Source organism: Acipenser ruthenus, chromosome 10 (assembly GCF_902713425.1).
Source record: "Acipenser ruthenus chromosome 10, fAciRut3.2 maternal haplotype, whole genome shotgun sequence".
NCBI classification, from domain to species: Eukaryota; Metazoa; Chordata; class Actinopteri; order Acipenseriformes; family Acipenseridae; genus Acipenser; species Acipenser ruthenus.
Genome location: NC_081198.1, coordinates 20974042 through 20989437, shown reverse-complemented (window position 1 = coordinate 20989437; position 15396 = coordinate 20974042). Strand labels below are relative to the sequence as shown.

General features: G+C 50.6%; 4 non-coding genes across 4 annotated transcripts; all 4 read left to right on the top strand.

The window, feature by feature from the left end:
- The first annotated feature begins 3759 nt into the window (after positions 1 to 3759).
- Positions 3760 to 3950, top strand: LOC131738513 (U2 spliceosomal RNA). The gene has a single exon (XR_009330001.1). It is a non-coding gene; the product is annotated as a U2 spliceosomal RNA (small nuclear RNA).
- A 7471-nt stretch (positions 3951 to 11421) lies between these two features.
- On the top strand, positions 11422 to 11612 carry LOC131738503 (U2 spliceosomal RNA). The gene has a single exon (XR_009329998.1). It is a non-coding gene; the product is annotated as a U2 spliceosomal RNA (small nuclear RNA).
- Positions 11613 to 12206: 594 nt separating this feature from the next.
- Positions 12207 to 12397, top strand: LOC131738492 (U2 spliceosomal RNA). The gene has a single exon (XR_009329996.1). It is a non-coding gene; the product is annotated as a U2 spliceosomal RNA (small nuclear RNA).
- Positions 12398 to 12987: 590 nt separating this feature from the next.
- LOC131739300 (U2 spliceosomal RNA) lies at positions 12988 to 13178 on the top strand. The gene has a single exon (XR_009330468.1). It is a non-coding gene; the product is annotated as a U2 spliceosomal RNA (small nuclear RNA).
- Positions 13179 to 15396: the final 2218 nt, after the last annotated feature.

The following is a 15396-nucleotide window of genomic DNA, read 5'->3' as shown; positions in this document are numbered from 1 at the left end:
TGGCATTGCCCGCTCCCTCCGAGGGTCTGTGAGAGGTTTGTTCGGGTGAGGAGGAACAGAATTTTTTTTATTTTTGACTGGCTTTCTTCAGCTCGGCAACTTTTTGGAAGACTAATGCTCAGTCTGGTTTTGGCTTGCCCAATCCAGGCCGAGGGTCTTTCAAGATTTTGTTGACTGTTGAGAGTAGTTTTTTCTTTTTCAGGCGGTTCCCGTTTTTTTCTTTTTCAGGCGGTTCTGGCTTTTCCAGACGTTCCTGGAGTTAGAGAGAAGGAGGACCTACCATCCAGACGACCTTTGAGGACCCTTTGATGACCTAGACGACCTCATCCCCAGCCCTTGATTGTAATCGAGATCCAGACCGAGAGAGCAGCAGGCGCCCAGCAGAGGGCGCCATCTGGGAGGAGCAGAGGGCGGCCCCGGACCCCGAGGAGGTGTCACAGCCACGATTCTTCCTACGTGGTCTCGGTGCCAAGCAGCGCCCCCTACTCCGCCAGGGAAGGACACCGTTCACCTGGGGAGGGGGTCCCTCTTGCGAGGCGACCATCTCCTCAGGGACTAAAGTAATAGTTCCTTCAACTGCCCAGATTTGCTGCTTACGTTGTCTCTTTTCCGTAGAGAGAGACAACCCGGACGTCCAGAGGCTTCTCCCACCCCAATCGGAGGAGCCAGCTGAAGGATGGCGTTCCGGCCAACCCAGGAAACCAGGAGGCACAATGCGGTGCGCTTCACAAGAAACAAGCAAGATGAAACGGAACCAGGACTGACGAGACTGGAGTTCAGCCGGACCATTCTTCAGAGGGGTATGGGTTTTTCCCCTTCTGACTTGAATTGTTTGGTGAAATTGCCAGGGCTTAAGGAAGTGTTTGAGGTCAGTTTTAGGAACCCCCAAAAGTTACAAGAAATGTGGTCCTTTTGGGGGGAGAATAAATATCTCGCTCCATACAAAGAATTTTGTGTGGATGCACTGACAGACAGAGAAATGAAAGTTGTTACTGTCCAATTTTTCAATGAGGCTGTTAGCGACTATGATATTACAACATGGCTTAACCGCTATGGGAGGGTGTCATCAGAAGGGAGGAAAATTACAGATGAAGATGGGGTTTGGACAGGAGCCAGAAAGTGGCTGGTACGCCTTAATGTTGATCCATCGGGCATTGGAGGCGTCCGCCACATTCCAAACTCCATAGTGTTAGGGCCCAACAGAGGGCTGGTATTCTATAATGGGATGCCAAAACTCTGCAGGAAATGTGGGGAATTAGGACACCTGACGGCCGCGTGTACTGTAGTCAAGTGCAGGAACTGCGGCGCCCCCCACGAGACCAGCCACTGCAGAGAAGAGAGGCAGTGCAATTTGTGTGGAAAGAAGGGGCACCTGTTTAAGGACTGCCCCTCTTCCTATGCCAACATGGCCAGAGCCAGCAAGGCAAACATGAACAAGCCTAGGCCTGAGCAGGAAGAGGGAGCAAGTAACAAAGATCAGTCCACATCACCACCAACAGTATCCAAGACCCAGACTCCAGCACCACCATCATCACCAGCACCCCCTCACCCCCCCGCCCCCGAGACATGTCCCGTTTTACGAGGACCCCTTCCCCCAGCCCAGAGAGAGAGTACAACAGCCACTCCACTAGCTCCTCCAGTAGCTCCTCTGATGCAGAACACGAGGCAGGGAGGGAGCCCGGACCCAGCAGCGCCCCCCCCCTGAGTAGGGCCCTCTCAGCGCCAGCACTCCCCCTCGGCTCTCGTTATGACGCCATAAGGATTGAGTCCGTGGGGGAGGAAAGCAAAAGCGACAGTGAAAGTGAGAGTGAGAAGGAGGGGAAGGGAGTGAAGAACCAGCAGAGGGTGGGGAAAAGAAAGGGTAGAGACGAGGGGGGGAAAAGAAAGAAGATCAGGATCAAAGACAGCAAGTTGCAGGTGGCCCCCATAGATCCAAAACCAGCTAATGTCCACACAAAGTCCCCAGTCTTGCCCTCGCAGGCAGAGACGGAGGCGAGTGGGACGGCTACACTGCCGCCTAGTGGGCAGGTAGCAGCCAGCCAGGGCATCCCCAGCCAGCCTTCCCAGTCGTTGGCACAAACCCTAGCACACCTCGCAGAAGAGGTGTTCACTAATGCACCGAGGGAGAGGTCGGGGTCAACACCTTCCCTGACCAGCAGTACCTCTGTAGCAATGACCCTCTTCAAGCGAAGGGCCTCCCTTCAAAGCATCCTTGACCCCCTCCCTTGTATGGGCAAAACCAGGGGCCCCCTAGAGGTCCTCCTAGATACAGCACTGGAGGACATGGGAATACCCCTGGACGCGGTAAGCCAGAAGTCTGCTAACAGCTCCAATTCAACAGACGGTAACAGCCAAAGAATGCTGTCTGTCATAACCCCCCCCAGGACAAAGCTGACCCACACGTTCCGAGGGGCCCTGAGCAAGTTCCACCAGACTTACCTTGTGGGGAGTTGAATAGCCCCAACAACTCCACGTACTGTGCATATAAAGACGGTGCCTTCTTGGACGAGGCAGCAGTGAGTACCTTCTCAGGGGTGATGGGAGTTGCAAATAAGCCCAAGCCCCCTCGAAGCAAGCGTAGAGCTAAGAGTAGGAAGAGTGTCCCGACCTCCCAATCATAGTCGCTATGGGGTGGACGCAGCGACTCCTTTTCTTGTTAGCTACCCTGATGGCCCTGATATGTGTGTCTGTTAATGTCAGGAGCATCAGGGAGACACAAAAAAGATTTGATGTACTAAACTATCTAGCTAACTTGAAAGCAGATCTCATCTTTCTGCAGGAGTGTGGTATTTCGTCGAGCCCTGATTATAGGGACCTGAAGGAGAGTTGGACCCTGGGGGACTCCTTCTGGTCGGGCTCCAACATAGCCAGAGCCGACGGAGTAGGTATCCTGTTTAAAAACCCATTTATTACCTCCCGCAGCAGCAGGGAGGTAGAACCTGGTAGAATTCTGAGCGTGGATGTGACATACAACAACACTCCCCTCAGACTGGTCAATGTCTACGCACCCACTAACCAAAACGAAAGAGTTCAATTTTTTCCACAGCTGCGTCCACTCCTGCTGGGGAACGTACCCGTCATCGTGTCAGGTGACTTCAATTGTGCTCTGAGGGACGTAGACCGGAGCAGGCCACGCAACGACGTGGAACGGTGCACACCTTTCTCTAACGTTGGTCAAAGTCAGATCTGGATCTCTCCTGTGAGCATTTTGTCTACCCCTGCTGGAGGGAGAGTGCCAGTGTTGATGCAAGTTTTCCCGCCGTTTTACTTCTTTTTTTTTCTTTCTCTCTTTCTTTCTTTCTCTCTTTCTTTCTCTCTTTCTCTCTTTCTTTCTCTCTTTCTTTCTTGCTGTCTTTCTTTCTTTTATTCACATGTGGTGATGATGTAGACAGCAGCAGGTTGTTTCCTGGGAGCATGCAGCTAACCAGACAAGTGTGGTGGAACATGTCCCTATGCCAGGACCTTCTTAGCAAGCCAGCCAGCCAGCGAGGCACAGTTGTAGTTACCCAAGGCACCTTGCACAGCATAGCAGCTTGGCATGACTATTTGTAAGACGCACTCCGCCAGTTTATGTTTTGTTTTTGGTGTTATGTGTGTGTTTTTGCTTTGTTTTGTTTCCTCCTGCTTAAATTGCACATTTCCCCTCTGGAAGCAGCAGCCCGTTTTTTGGGGGTCTGCTTGTGCTTGGAATTTTGCACCCACCTTTGAATCCCCCTGTGCCGTCTGGGCTGGGGGGCCCCGGGCAAGGGCCAAGTCGCCATCGCTTCTCGGCCTTTTGGCTAAGATCAAGTGTAGTATCTGTTCTTATCAGTTTAATATCTGATACGTCCCCTATCAGGGGACCATATATTAAATTGATTTTTGGAATCGGGAGATGGAACAGGGGCTTGCTCCGTCCACTCCACGCATCGGCCCGGTATTGCAGTACCTCCGGGAACGGTGCACACCTTTCTCTAACGTTGGTCAAAGTCAGATCTGGATCTCTCCTGTGAGCATTTTGTCTACCCCTGCTGGAGGGAGAGTGCCAGTGTTGATGCAAGTTTTCCCGCCGTTTTACTTCTTTTTTTTCTTTCTCTCTTTCTTTCTTTCTCTTTCTTTCTCTCTTTCTTTCTTGCTGTCTTTCTTTCTTTTATTCACATGTGATGATGATGTAGACAGCAGCAGTTTGTTTCCTGGGAGCATGCAGCTAACCAGACAAGTGTGGTGGAACATGTCCCTATTCCAGGTCCTTCTTAGCCAGCCATATACTCTGGCTTCTCTTCAGTTCGAATAAATCTTTCTAAGACTAAGGCTTAGAGGGTAGTGGCATTGCCCGCTCCCTCCGAGGGTCTGTGAGAGGTTTGTTCGGGTGAGGAGGAACAGAATTTTTTTTATTTTTGACTGGCTTTCTTCAGCTCGGCAACTTTTTGGAAGACTAATGCTCAGTCTGGTTTTGGCTTGCCCAATCCAGGCCGAGGGTCTTTCAAGATTTTGTTGACTGTTGAGAGCAGTTTTTTTCTTTTTCAGGCGGTTCCCGTTTTTTTCTTTTTCAGGCGGTTCCGGCTTTTCCAGACGTTCCTGGAGTTCGAGAGAAGGAGGACCTACCATCCAGACGACCTTTGAGGACCCTTTGATGACCTAGACGACCTCATCCCCAGCCCTTGATTGTAATCGAGATCCAGACCGAGAGAGCAGCAGGCGCCCAGCAGAGGGCGCCATCTGGGAGGAGCAGAGGGCGGCCCCGGACCCCGAGGAGGCGTCACAGCCACGATTCTTCCTACGTGGTCTCGGTGCCAAGCAGCGCCCCCTACTCCGCCAGGGAAGGACACCGTTCACCTGGGGAGGGGGTCCCTCTTGCGAGGCGACCATCTCCTCAGGGACTAAAGTAATAGTTCCTTCAACTGCCCAGATTTGCTGCTTACGTTGTCTCTTTTCCGTAGAGAGAGACAACCCGGACGTCCAGAGGCTTCTCCCACCCCAATCGGAGGAGCCAGCTGAAGGATGGCGTTCCGGCCAACCCAGGAAACCAGGAGGCACAATGCGGTGCGCTTCACAAGAAACAAGCAAGATGAAACGGAACCAGGACTGACGAGACTGGAGTTCAGCCGGACCATTCTTCAGAGGGGTATGGGTTTTTCCCCTTCTGACTTGAATTGTTTGGTGAAATTGCCAGGGCTTAAGGAAGTGTTTGAGGTCAGTTTTAGGAACCCCCAAAAGTTACAAGAAATGTGGTCCTTTTGGGGGGAGAATAAATATCTCGCTCCATACAAAGAATTTTGTGTGGATGCACTGACAGACAGAGAAATGAAAGTTGTTACTGTCCAATTTTTCAATGAGGCTGTTAGCGACTATGATATTACAACATGGCTTAACCGCTATGGGAGGGTGTCATCAGAAGGGAGGAAAATTACAGATGAAGATGGGGTTTGGACAGGAGCCAGAAAGTGGCTGGTACGCCTTAATGTTGATCCATCGGGCATTGGAGGCGTCCGCCACATTCCAAACTCCATAGTGTTAGGGCCCAACAGAGGGCTGGTATTCTATAATGGGATGCCAAAACTCTGCAGGAAATGTGGGGAATTAGGACACCTGACGGCCGCGTGTACTGTAGTCAAGTGCAGGAACTGCGGCGCCCCCCACGAGACCAGCCACTGCAGAGAAGAGAGGCAGTGCAATTTGTGTGGAAAGAAGGGGCACCTGTTTAAGGACTGCCCCTCTTCCTATGCCAACATGGCCAGAGCCAGCAAGGCAAACATGAACAAGCCTAGGCCTGAGCAGGAAGAGGGAGCAAGTAACAAAGATCAGTCCACATCACCACCAACAGTATCCAAGACCCAGACTCCAGCACCACCATCATCACCAGCACCCCCTCACCCCCCCGCCCCCGAGACATGTCCCGTTTTACGAGGACCCCTTCCCCCAGCCCAGAGAGAGAGTACAACAGCCACTCCACTAGCTCCTCCAGTAGCTCCTCTGATGCAGAACACGAGTCAGGGAGGGAGCCCGGACCCAGCAGCGGCCCCCCCCTGAGTAGGGCCCTCTCAGCGCCAGCACTCCCCCTCGGCTCTCGTTATGACGCCATAAGGATTGAGTCCGTGGGGGAGGAAAGCAAAAGCGACAGTGAAAGTGAGAGTGAGAAGGAGGGGAAGGGAGTGAAGAACCAGCAGAGGGTGGGGAAAAGAAAGGGTAGAGACGAGGGGGGGAAAAGAAAGAAGATCAGGATCAAAGACAGCAAGTTGCAGGTGGCCCCCATAGATCCAAAACCAGCTAATGTCCACACAAAGTCCCCAGTCTTGCCCTCGCAGGCAGAGACGGAGGCGAGTGGGACGGCTACACTGCCGCCTAGTGGGCAGGTAGCAGCCAGCCAGGGCATCCCCAGCCAGCCTTCCCAGTCGTTGGCACAAACCCTAGCACACCTCGCAGAAGAGGTGTTCACTAATGCACCGAGGGAGAGGTCGGGGTCAACACCTTCCCTGACCAGCAGTACCTCTGTAGCAATGACCCTCTTCAAGCGAAGGGCCTCCCTTCAAAGCATCCTTGACCCCCTCCCTTGTATGGGCAAAACCAGGGGCCCCCTAGAGGTCCTCCTAGATACAGCACTGGAGGACATGGGAATACCCCTGGACGCGGTAAGCCAGAAGTCTGCTAACAGCTCCAATTCAACAGATGGTAACAGCCAAAGAATGCTGTCTGTCATAACCCCCCCCCCAGGACAAAGCTGACCCACACGTTCCGAGGGGCCCTGAGCAAGTTCCACCAGACTTACCTTGTGGGGAGTTGAATAGCCCCAACAACTCCACGTACTGTGCATATAAAGACGGTGCCTTCTTGGACGAGGCAGCAGTGAGTACCTTCTCAGGGGTGATGGGAGTTGCAAATAAGCCCAAGCCCCCTCGAAGCAAGCGTAGAGCTAAGAGTAGGAAGAGTGTCCCGACCTCCCAATCATAGTCGCTATGGGGTGGACGCAGCGACTCCTTTTCTTGTTAGCTACCCTGATGGCCCTGATATGTGTGTCTGTTAATGTCAGGAGCATCAGGGAGACACAAAAAAGATTTGATGTACTAAACTATCTAGCTAACTTGAAAGCAGATCTCATCTTTCTGCAGGAGTGTGGTATTTCGTCGAGCCCTGATTATAGGGACCTGAAGGAGAGTTGGACCCTGGGGGACTCCTTCTGGTCGGGCTCCAACATAGCCAGAGCCGACGGAGTAGGTATCCTGTTTAAAAACCCATTTATTACCTCCCGCAGCAGCAGGGAGGTAGAACCTGGTAGAATTCTGAGCGTGGATGTGACATACAACAACACTCCCCTCAGACTGGTCAATGTCTACGCACCCACTAACCAAAACGAAAGAGTTCAATTTTTTCCACAGCTGCGTCCACTCCTGCTGGGGAACGTACCCGTCATCGTGTCAGGTGACTTCAATTGTTCTCTGAGGGACGTAGACCGGAGCAGGCCACGCAACGACCGCTCTAGTAGAGTTTTGTCCTCCGTAATATCTGATTTCTCCCTGTGTGATGCAGGTAAGGACCTGGTGCCTCCCTTTACCTGGGTGAGCTCATCTGGGACCTCCTTCTCCCGTATAGATCTCGTCCTGCATACCAGCTCCCTTACGAAGACGGCAGTAGACACCCAGGCCGTCTTCTTCTCTGACCATAGGCTCCTGCAGGTAACATTGCAGGTCCCTCAGACCTCCCAGATGGGGTCAGGGGTTTGGAAATTAAACACCTCCTTACTCGATGACCCCTCCATAGCTGCAGCCTATAAGAGCAGGCTTGTTGAGTGGACCACTTTGCGTGACCTATTCAACTCCCCTATAGAGTGGTGGGAGATGGTCAAAATCAGAACTAAGGGTTATTTCATAGCAGCAGGCAAGAGGAAAGCAAAAGAAAGGAGGGCCAAATATAAACACCTGAATGCTGCCCTCCAGCATCTGAGCCTGCTTCAGCTTCGGGGGTTCCCTGTAAGCGACGAGATAGCCCAGACCAAGCTAGATCTTTCAGTGCTTTGTAGGGAGGAACAACGAAAGGTCATGCACAATGCAAAAGTGCAAAAAATGGAGGAAGACGAAAAGTGTACTCGCTTCTTCTTCCAGAAAACGAGGGAGAAGCGGCACTTGATGTCCTCCATGCTCGACAGCAGGGGGAGGATAGTAGAGGATAGTGAGGGAGTGAAAAAAGTGGTAGAGAACTTCTATAGGGACCTATATAACATCAAAGCTACAGATGACACCCTGATAGAGTGGTTCCTGAGCCAGTTGGAGCCTGACTCAGTGCGGGACGACGAGGAGGAGGAGAAGGACCCAGAACTCACGCTGGAGGAGCTCACCCAGGCGGTTAAGACCATGAACACCGGTAAGACGCCAGGTCCAGATGGCATCCCGGGTGAGTATTACCATCTTTTTTGGGACACGCTAAAAGTCCATTTAGCGGAGGTCTACAGAGCGGTCTACAGGGAGAAGCGGTTGGGCCCTTCTATGCGGGAGAGTGTAATTACTCTCCTTCATAAGAAAGGGGAAGTTAAAGATCTACGGAATTGGCGCCCAATCAGCCTCCTTTGCGTGGATTACAAGATACTAGCCAAAGCTCTGATGCTCCGGCTACAAGTACACCTCCCTTTGGTCATTGGCCCCGACCAGGCTTGTGGCGTCCCAGGGAGGTCCATCACGGATATTTTAATGTTAACAAGGGACATTCTGGCTTATTCTAGAGAACGGAACCATCCCCTCTGCCTGTTCAACCTTGACCAGGAGAAGGCGTTCGATAGGGTAAGCCATGAATATATGTACAAAGTGATGGACCAGATGAAATTCGCTCCTGGACTGGACCCGAGTCTTGGTGAACAGGCACCTGACTGGTAAAATATCTATCCAGTCAGGGGTCAGACAGGGTTGCCCACTATCCCCACTGCTATATGTCGTGTGCATTGAACCCCTCCTGCAGGCAATTCGTAGGGATACCAATATAACTGGTTTCCAGCTGCCTGGATCCAACGGGGTCCAGGTCAAAACAACAGCATATATGGACGATGTGTCACTCATTTGCACCAACACATCGTCGGTACCTCGGATTAGTAATATCCTTGAGAAGTACTGCACGGCGACCGGGGCAGTGATTAATAAGTCCAAGAGCGAAGTCTACGTGTCTAAAAATTGGCAGGTAGATAGGGAACTGTCGGACATGTACCCTGTCAAAAAGGACAAAATCAAGATTCTGGGCCTCATTTTCGAGAACAATAGCTCGGGGGCCCAGAGCTGGACGGCGGCCATTAACCAGGTCCGTAAAAAGATTGGCGGATGGAGCACAAGATCCTTAACAATGACGGGTAGAGTATTAATAACCAAGTCTATACTGTTCCCCATCCTCTCTTATGTAGGAAAAATCTTTCCCCCAGACAGGACCACCAAAAAAGTGGTGGACCGCATTATCCACCGCTTTATCTGGGGCAGCAAGATGGAGAGGGTAAAGCGAGCCACCCTGAGTAAAGCCGACAAGAAGGGAGGTAAGGGGGTCCCGGACGTTGTGCAGCTCACCCGAGTGCAGGGGCTCACGCAAACTATCAAGAACATCCAGGCCCTGGACAGGAAGGTATGTTACATGAATCGTTTCTATTTTGCCACCTGTCTCAGGGCCTTGGGCCTCTGCACTATTGATAACACCGTGCCGTACTCCTGGGACCCCCCATTGTATTATAGAACCTTAAGGGACACTATATATAAATTGGGCTTAGATAAAGCAAAATTGGCCTCCTGGGAATACAAGGCTGTAACTAAATATCTTGCCGGTTCCCAGGAAATTGAAAAAGTAGCTACTTTCTCCCTCACCCAAAGCCAAAAAATCTGGGAGAATGTGTCTCACAGCTGCCTCAGTAATGTCCAGAAGGATATAGCATGGAACACCGTCCACAGTGCACTCCCCACTCGAGCGTTCATGTTCAGGAGGGGACTAGCCCAAGTAGAAACATGCCCCTATGCAAAGTGCCGCAAGAGAGAAACACCAGCCCATATCTTCTGGGAGTGTGATGTGGCTGGCAGTGTCTGGCTCTCTGTCTCTGTCTTCCTAAACAGGTTTGCTGACACGGCCAAGATGACCACTGAGACTGTGCTCTATGGGCCTGCGGGAGGAATCGATACCAGCACAGCTAAGTGCGTTTGGCGTGTCATCAATGTTGTCAAGCAGATCCTGTGGGAAGGCCGTAACGTCTGTGTCTATCACAAGCAGGAGCTAGACACTATCACCACGACCAGAAGGGCACAAACTCTTATCAAGGACTTTGTAATTCTGGACATCCGGACCCTCGGGAAGGACAAGGCCTGCGCGGAGTGGAGGATCGCCGGACTTCAGGACGTGAAGATGGAATAAAGGAAAAAACTGGAACCGCTAGCTCCTAGGAGCGGGACTACGGGGCACCGCTAAGCCTTTTATTTATTTTGTCATGCCAGCATTCCGCCCTTTTTAGCTGGCATGACCGTTTTTTCAACGGTGCCCTGGTTTTATGTAGTCTTTTTGTTTCAGTTTTATGGACTTTTATTTGATTTACGTTGAATGTTTTATTTGATTTTGTTTTGTTTTGTTTTATGTATCTTTAAGATTTTTAATGTAAACTATTAAAAGTTACATTTTAAGTGTTTTAAAATTTTAGAATTTTAACTCACTGTTCTATACACTGTCCCTTTTCCCCTGTCCCTGTTTTAGATCTAGTTTTATGTTCACTTTTGAACTTTTTTAGAGAGCACTCCCCGGCCCTCACAAACACTGGTTTTTTATAGATGGTTCTTTTTTTCCAGTCACTTTTAAAGCAGCACAGGTTTTTTTCATGTTGATTTTAATCTGTGTCTGTTTTAACCATGTACAAAGCACAATTGTCTTGGTGTTTTTAAATGTATTTTAAATGCTTTTAAAACAAAATGTATGTCTGTATGCATGAATGTCATCTTTAAAAGAAATGTAAAATGAATGAAAAAAACGAATGGGTGTAAATGTAAAAAATGTAAAATCTCTTTCTCTCTTTCTTTCTCTCTTTCTTTCTTGCTGTCTTTCTTTCTTTTATTCACATGTGGTGATGATGTAGACAGCAGCAGGTTGTTTCCTGGGAGCATGCAGCTAACCAGACAAGTGTGGTGGAACATGTCCCTATGCCAGGACCTTCTTAGCAAGCCAGCCAGCCAGCGAGGCACAGTTGTAGTTACCCAAGGCACCTTGCACAGCATAGCAGCTTGGCATGACTATTTGTAAGACGCACTCCGCCAGTTTATGTTTTGTTTTTGGTGTTATGTGTGTGTTTTTGCTTTGTTTTGTTTCCTCCTGCTTAAATTGCACATTTCCCCTCTGGAAGCAGCAGCCCGTTTTTTGGGGGTCTGCTTGTGCTTGGAATTTTGCACCCACCTTTGAATCCCCCTGTGCCGTCCGGGCTGGGGGGCCCCGGGCAAGGGCCAATTCGCCATCGCTTCTCGGCCTTTTGGCTAAGATCAAGTGTAGTATCTGTTCTTATCAGTTTAATATCTGATACGTCCCCTATCAGGGGACCATATATTAAATTGATTTTTGGAATCGGGAGATGGAACAGGGGCTTGCTCCGTCCACTCCACGCATCGGCCCGGTATTGCAGTACCTCCGGGAACGGTGCACACCTTTCTCTAACGTTGGTCAAAGTCAGATCTGGATCTCTCCTGTGAGCATTTTGTCTACCCCTGCTGGAGGGAGAGTGCCAGTGTTGATGCAAGTTTTCCCGCCGTTTTACTTCTTTTTTTTTCTTTCTCTCTTTCTTTCTTTCTCTCTTTCTTTCTCTCTTTCTCTCTTTCTCTCTTTCTTTCTTGCTGTCTTTCTTTCTTTTATTCACATGTGGTGATGATGTAGACAGCAGCAGGTTGTTTCCTGGGAGCATGCAGCTAACCAGACAAGTGTGGTGGAACATGTCCCTATGCCAGGACCTTCTTAGCAAGCCAGCCAGCCAGCGAGGCACAGTTGTAGTTACCCAAGGCACCTTGCACAGCATAGCAGCTTGGCATGACTATTTGTAAGACGCACTCCGCCAGTTTATGTTTTGTTTTTGGTGTTATGTGTGTGTTTTTGCTTTGTTTTGTTTTCTCCTGCTTAAATTGCACATTTCCCCTCTGGAAGCAGCAGCCCGTTTTTTTGGGGTCTGCTTGTGCTTGAAATTTTGCACCCACCTTTGAATCCCCCTGTGCCGTCCGGGCTGGGGGGCCCCGGGCAAGGGCCAAGTCGCCATCGCTTCTCGGCCTTTTGGCTAAGATCAAGTGTAGTATCTGTTCTTATCAGTTTAATATCTGATACGTCCCCTATCAGGGGACCATATATTAAATTGATTTTTGGAATCGGGAGATGGAACAGGGGCTTGCTCCGTCCACTCCACGCATCGGCCCGGTATTGCAGTACCTCCGGGAACGGTGCACACCTTTCTCTAACGTTGGTCAAAGTCAGATCTGGATCTCTCCTGTGAGCATTTTGTCTACCCCTGCTGGAGGGAGAGTGCCAGTGTTGATGCAAGTTTTCCCGCCGTTTTACTTCTTTTTTTTTCTTTCTTTCTTTCTCTCTTTCTTTCTCTCTTTCTCTCTTTCTTTCTCTCTTTCTTTCTTGCTGTCTTTCTTTCTTTTATTCACATGTGGTGATGATGTAGACAGCAGCAGGTTGTTTCCTGGGAGCATGCAGCTAACCAGACAAGTGTGGTGGAACATGTCCCTATGCCAGGACCTTCTTAGCAAGCCAGCCAGCCAGCGAGGCACAGTTGTAGTTACCCAAGGCACCTTGCACAGCATAGCAGCTTGGCATGACTATTTGTAAGACGCACTCCGCCAGTTTATGATTTGTTTTTGGTGTTATGTGTGTGTTTTTGCTTTGTTTTGTTTTCTCCTGCTTAAATTGCACATTTCCCCTCTGGAAGCAGCAGCCCGTTTTTTTGGGGTCTGCTTGTGCTTGAAATTTTGCACCCACCTTTGAATCCCCCTGTGCCGTCCGGGCTGGGGGGCCCCGGGCATGGGCCAAGTCGCCATCGCTTCTCGGCCTATTGGCTAAGATCAAGTGTAGTATCTGTTCTTATCAGTTTAATATCTGATACGTCCCCTATCAGGGGACCATATATTAAATTGATTTTTGGAATCGGGAGATGGAACAGGGGCTTGCTCCGTCCACTCCACGCATCGGCCCGGTATTGCAGTACCTCCGGGAACGGTGCACACCTTTCTCTAACGTTGGTCAAAGTCAGATCTGGATCTCTCCTGTGAGCATTTTGTCTACCCCTGCTGGAGGGAGAGTGCCAGTGTTGATGCAAGTTTTCCCGCCGTTTTACTTCTTTTTTTTTCTTTCTTTCTTTCTCTCTTTCTTTCTCTCTTTCTCTCTTTCTTTCTCTCTTTCTTTCTTGCTGTCTTTCTTTCTTTTATTCACATGTGGTGATGATGTAGACAGCAGCAGTTTGTTTCCTGGGAGCATGCAGCTAACCAGACAAGTGTGGTGGAACATGTCCCTATGCCAGGTCCTTCTTAGCCAGCCATATACTCTGGCTTCTCTTCAGTTCGAATAAATCTTTCTAAGACTAAGGCTTAGAGGGTAGTGGCATTGCCCGCTCACTCCGAGGGTCTGTGAGAGGTTTGTTCGGGTGAGGAGGAACAGAATTTTTTTTTTATTTTTGACTGGCTTTCTTCAGCTCGGCAACTTTTTGGAAGACTAATGCTCAGTCTGGTTTTGGCTTGCCCAATCCAGGCCGAGGGTCTTTCAAGATTTTGTTGACTGTTGAGAGCAGTTTTTTCTTTTTCAGGCGGTTCCAGTTTTTTTCTTTTTCAGGCTTTTCCAGACGTTCCTGGAGTTAGAGAGAAGGAGGACCTACCATCCAGACGACCTTTGAGGACCCTTTGATGACCTAGACGACCTCATCCCCAGCCCTTGATTGTAATCGAGATCCAGACCGAGAGAGCAGTAGGCGCCCAGCAGAGGGTGCCATCTGGGAGGAGCAGAGGGCGGCCCCGGACCCCGAGGAGGCGTCACAGCCACGATTCTTCCTACGTGGTCTCGGTGCCAAGCAGCGCCCCCTACTCCGCCAGGGAAGGACACCGTTCACCTGGGGAGGGGGTCCCTCTTGCGAGGCGACCATCTCCTCAGGGACTAAAGTAATAGTTCCTTCAACTGCCCAGATTTGCTGCTTACGTTGTTTCTTTTCCGTAGAGAGAGACAACCCGGACGTCCAGAGGCTTCTCCCACCCCAATCGGAGGAGCCAGCTGAAGGATGGCGTTCCGGCCAACCCAGGAGACCAGGAGGCACAATGCGGTGCGCTTCAAAAGAAACAAGCAAGATGAAACGGAACCAGGACTGACGAGACTGGAGTTCAGCCGGACCATTCTTCAGAGGGGTATGGGTTTTTCCCCTTCTGACTTGAATTGTTTGGTGAAATTGCCAGGGCTTAAGGAAGTGTTTGAGGTCAGTTTTAGGAACCCCCAAAAGTTACAAGAAATGTGGTCCTTTTGGGGGGAGAATAAATATCTCGCTCCATACAAAGAATTTTGTGTGGATGCACTGACAGACAGAGAAATGAAAGTTGTTACTGTCCAATTTTTCAATGAGGCTGTTAGCGACTATGATATTACAACATGGCTTAACCGCTATGGGAGGGTGTCATCAGAAGGGAGGAAAATTACAGATGAAGATGGGGTTTGGACAGGAGCCAGAAAGTGGCTGGTACGCCTTAATGTTGATCCATCGGGCATTGGAGGCGTCCGCCACATTCCAAACTCCATAGTGTTAGGGCCCAACAGAGGGCTGGTATTCTATAATGGGATGCCAAAACTCTGCAGGAAATGTGGGGAATTAGGACACCTGGCGGCCGCGTGTACTGTAGTCAAGTGCAGGAACTGCGGCGCCTCCCACGAGACCAGCCACTGCAGAGAAGAGAGGCAGTGCAATTTGTGTGGAAAGAAGGGGCACCTGTTTAAGGACTGCCCCTCTTCCTATGCCAACATGGCCAGAGCCAGCAAGGCAAACACGAACAAGCCTAGGCCTGAGCAGGAAGAGGGAGCAAGTAACAAAGATCAGTCCACATCACCACCAACAGTATCCAAGACCCAGACTCCAGCACCACCATCATCACCAGCACCCCCCTCACCCCCCCGCCCCCGAGACATGTCCCGTTTTACGAGGACCCCTTCCCCCAGCCCAGAGAGAGAGTACAACAGCCACTCCACTAGCTCCTCCAGTAGCTCCTCTGATGCAGAACACGAGGCAGGGAGGGAGCCCGGACCCAGCAGCGGCCCCCCCCTGAGTAGGGCCCTCTCAGCGCCAGCACTCCCCCTCGGCTCTCGTTATGACGCCATAAGGATTGAGTCCGTGGGGGAGGAAAGCGAAAGCGACAGTGAAAGTGAGAGTGAGAAGGAGGGGAAGGGAGTGAAGAACCAGCAGAGGGTGGGGAAAAG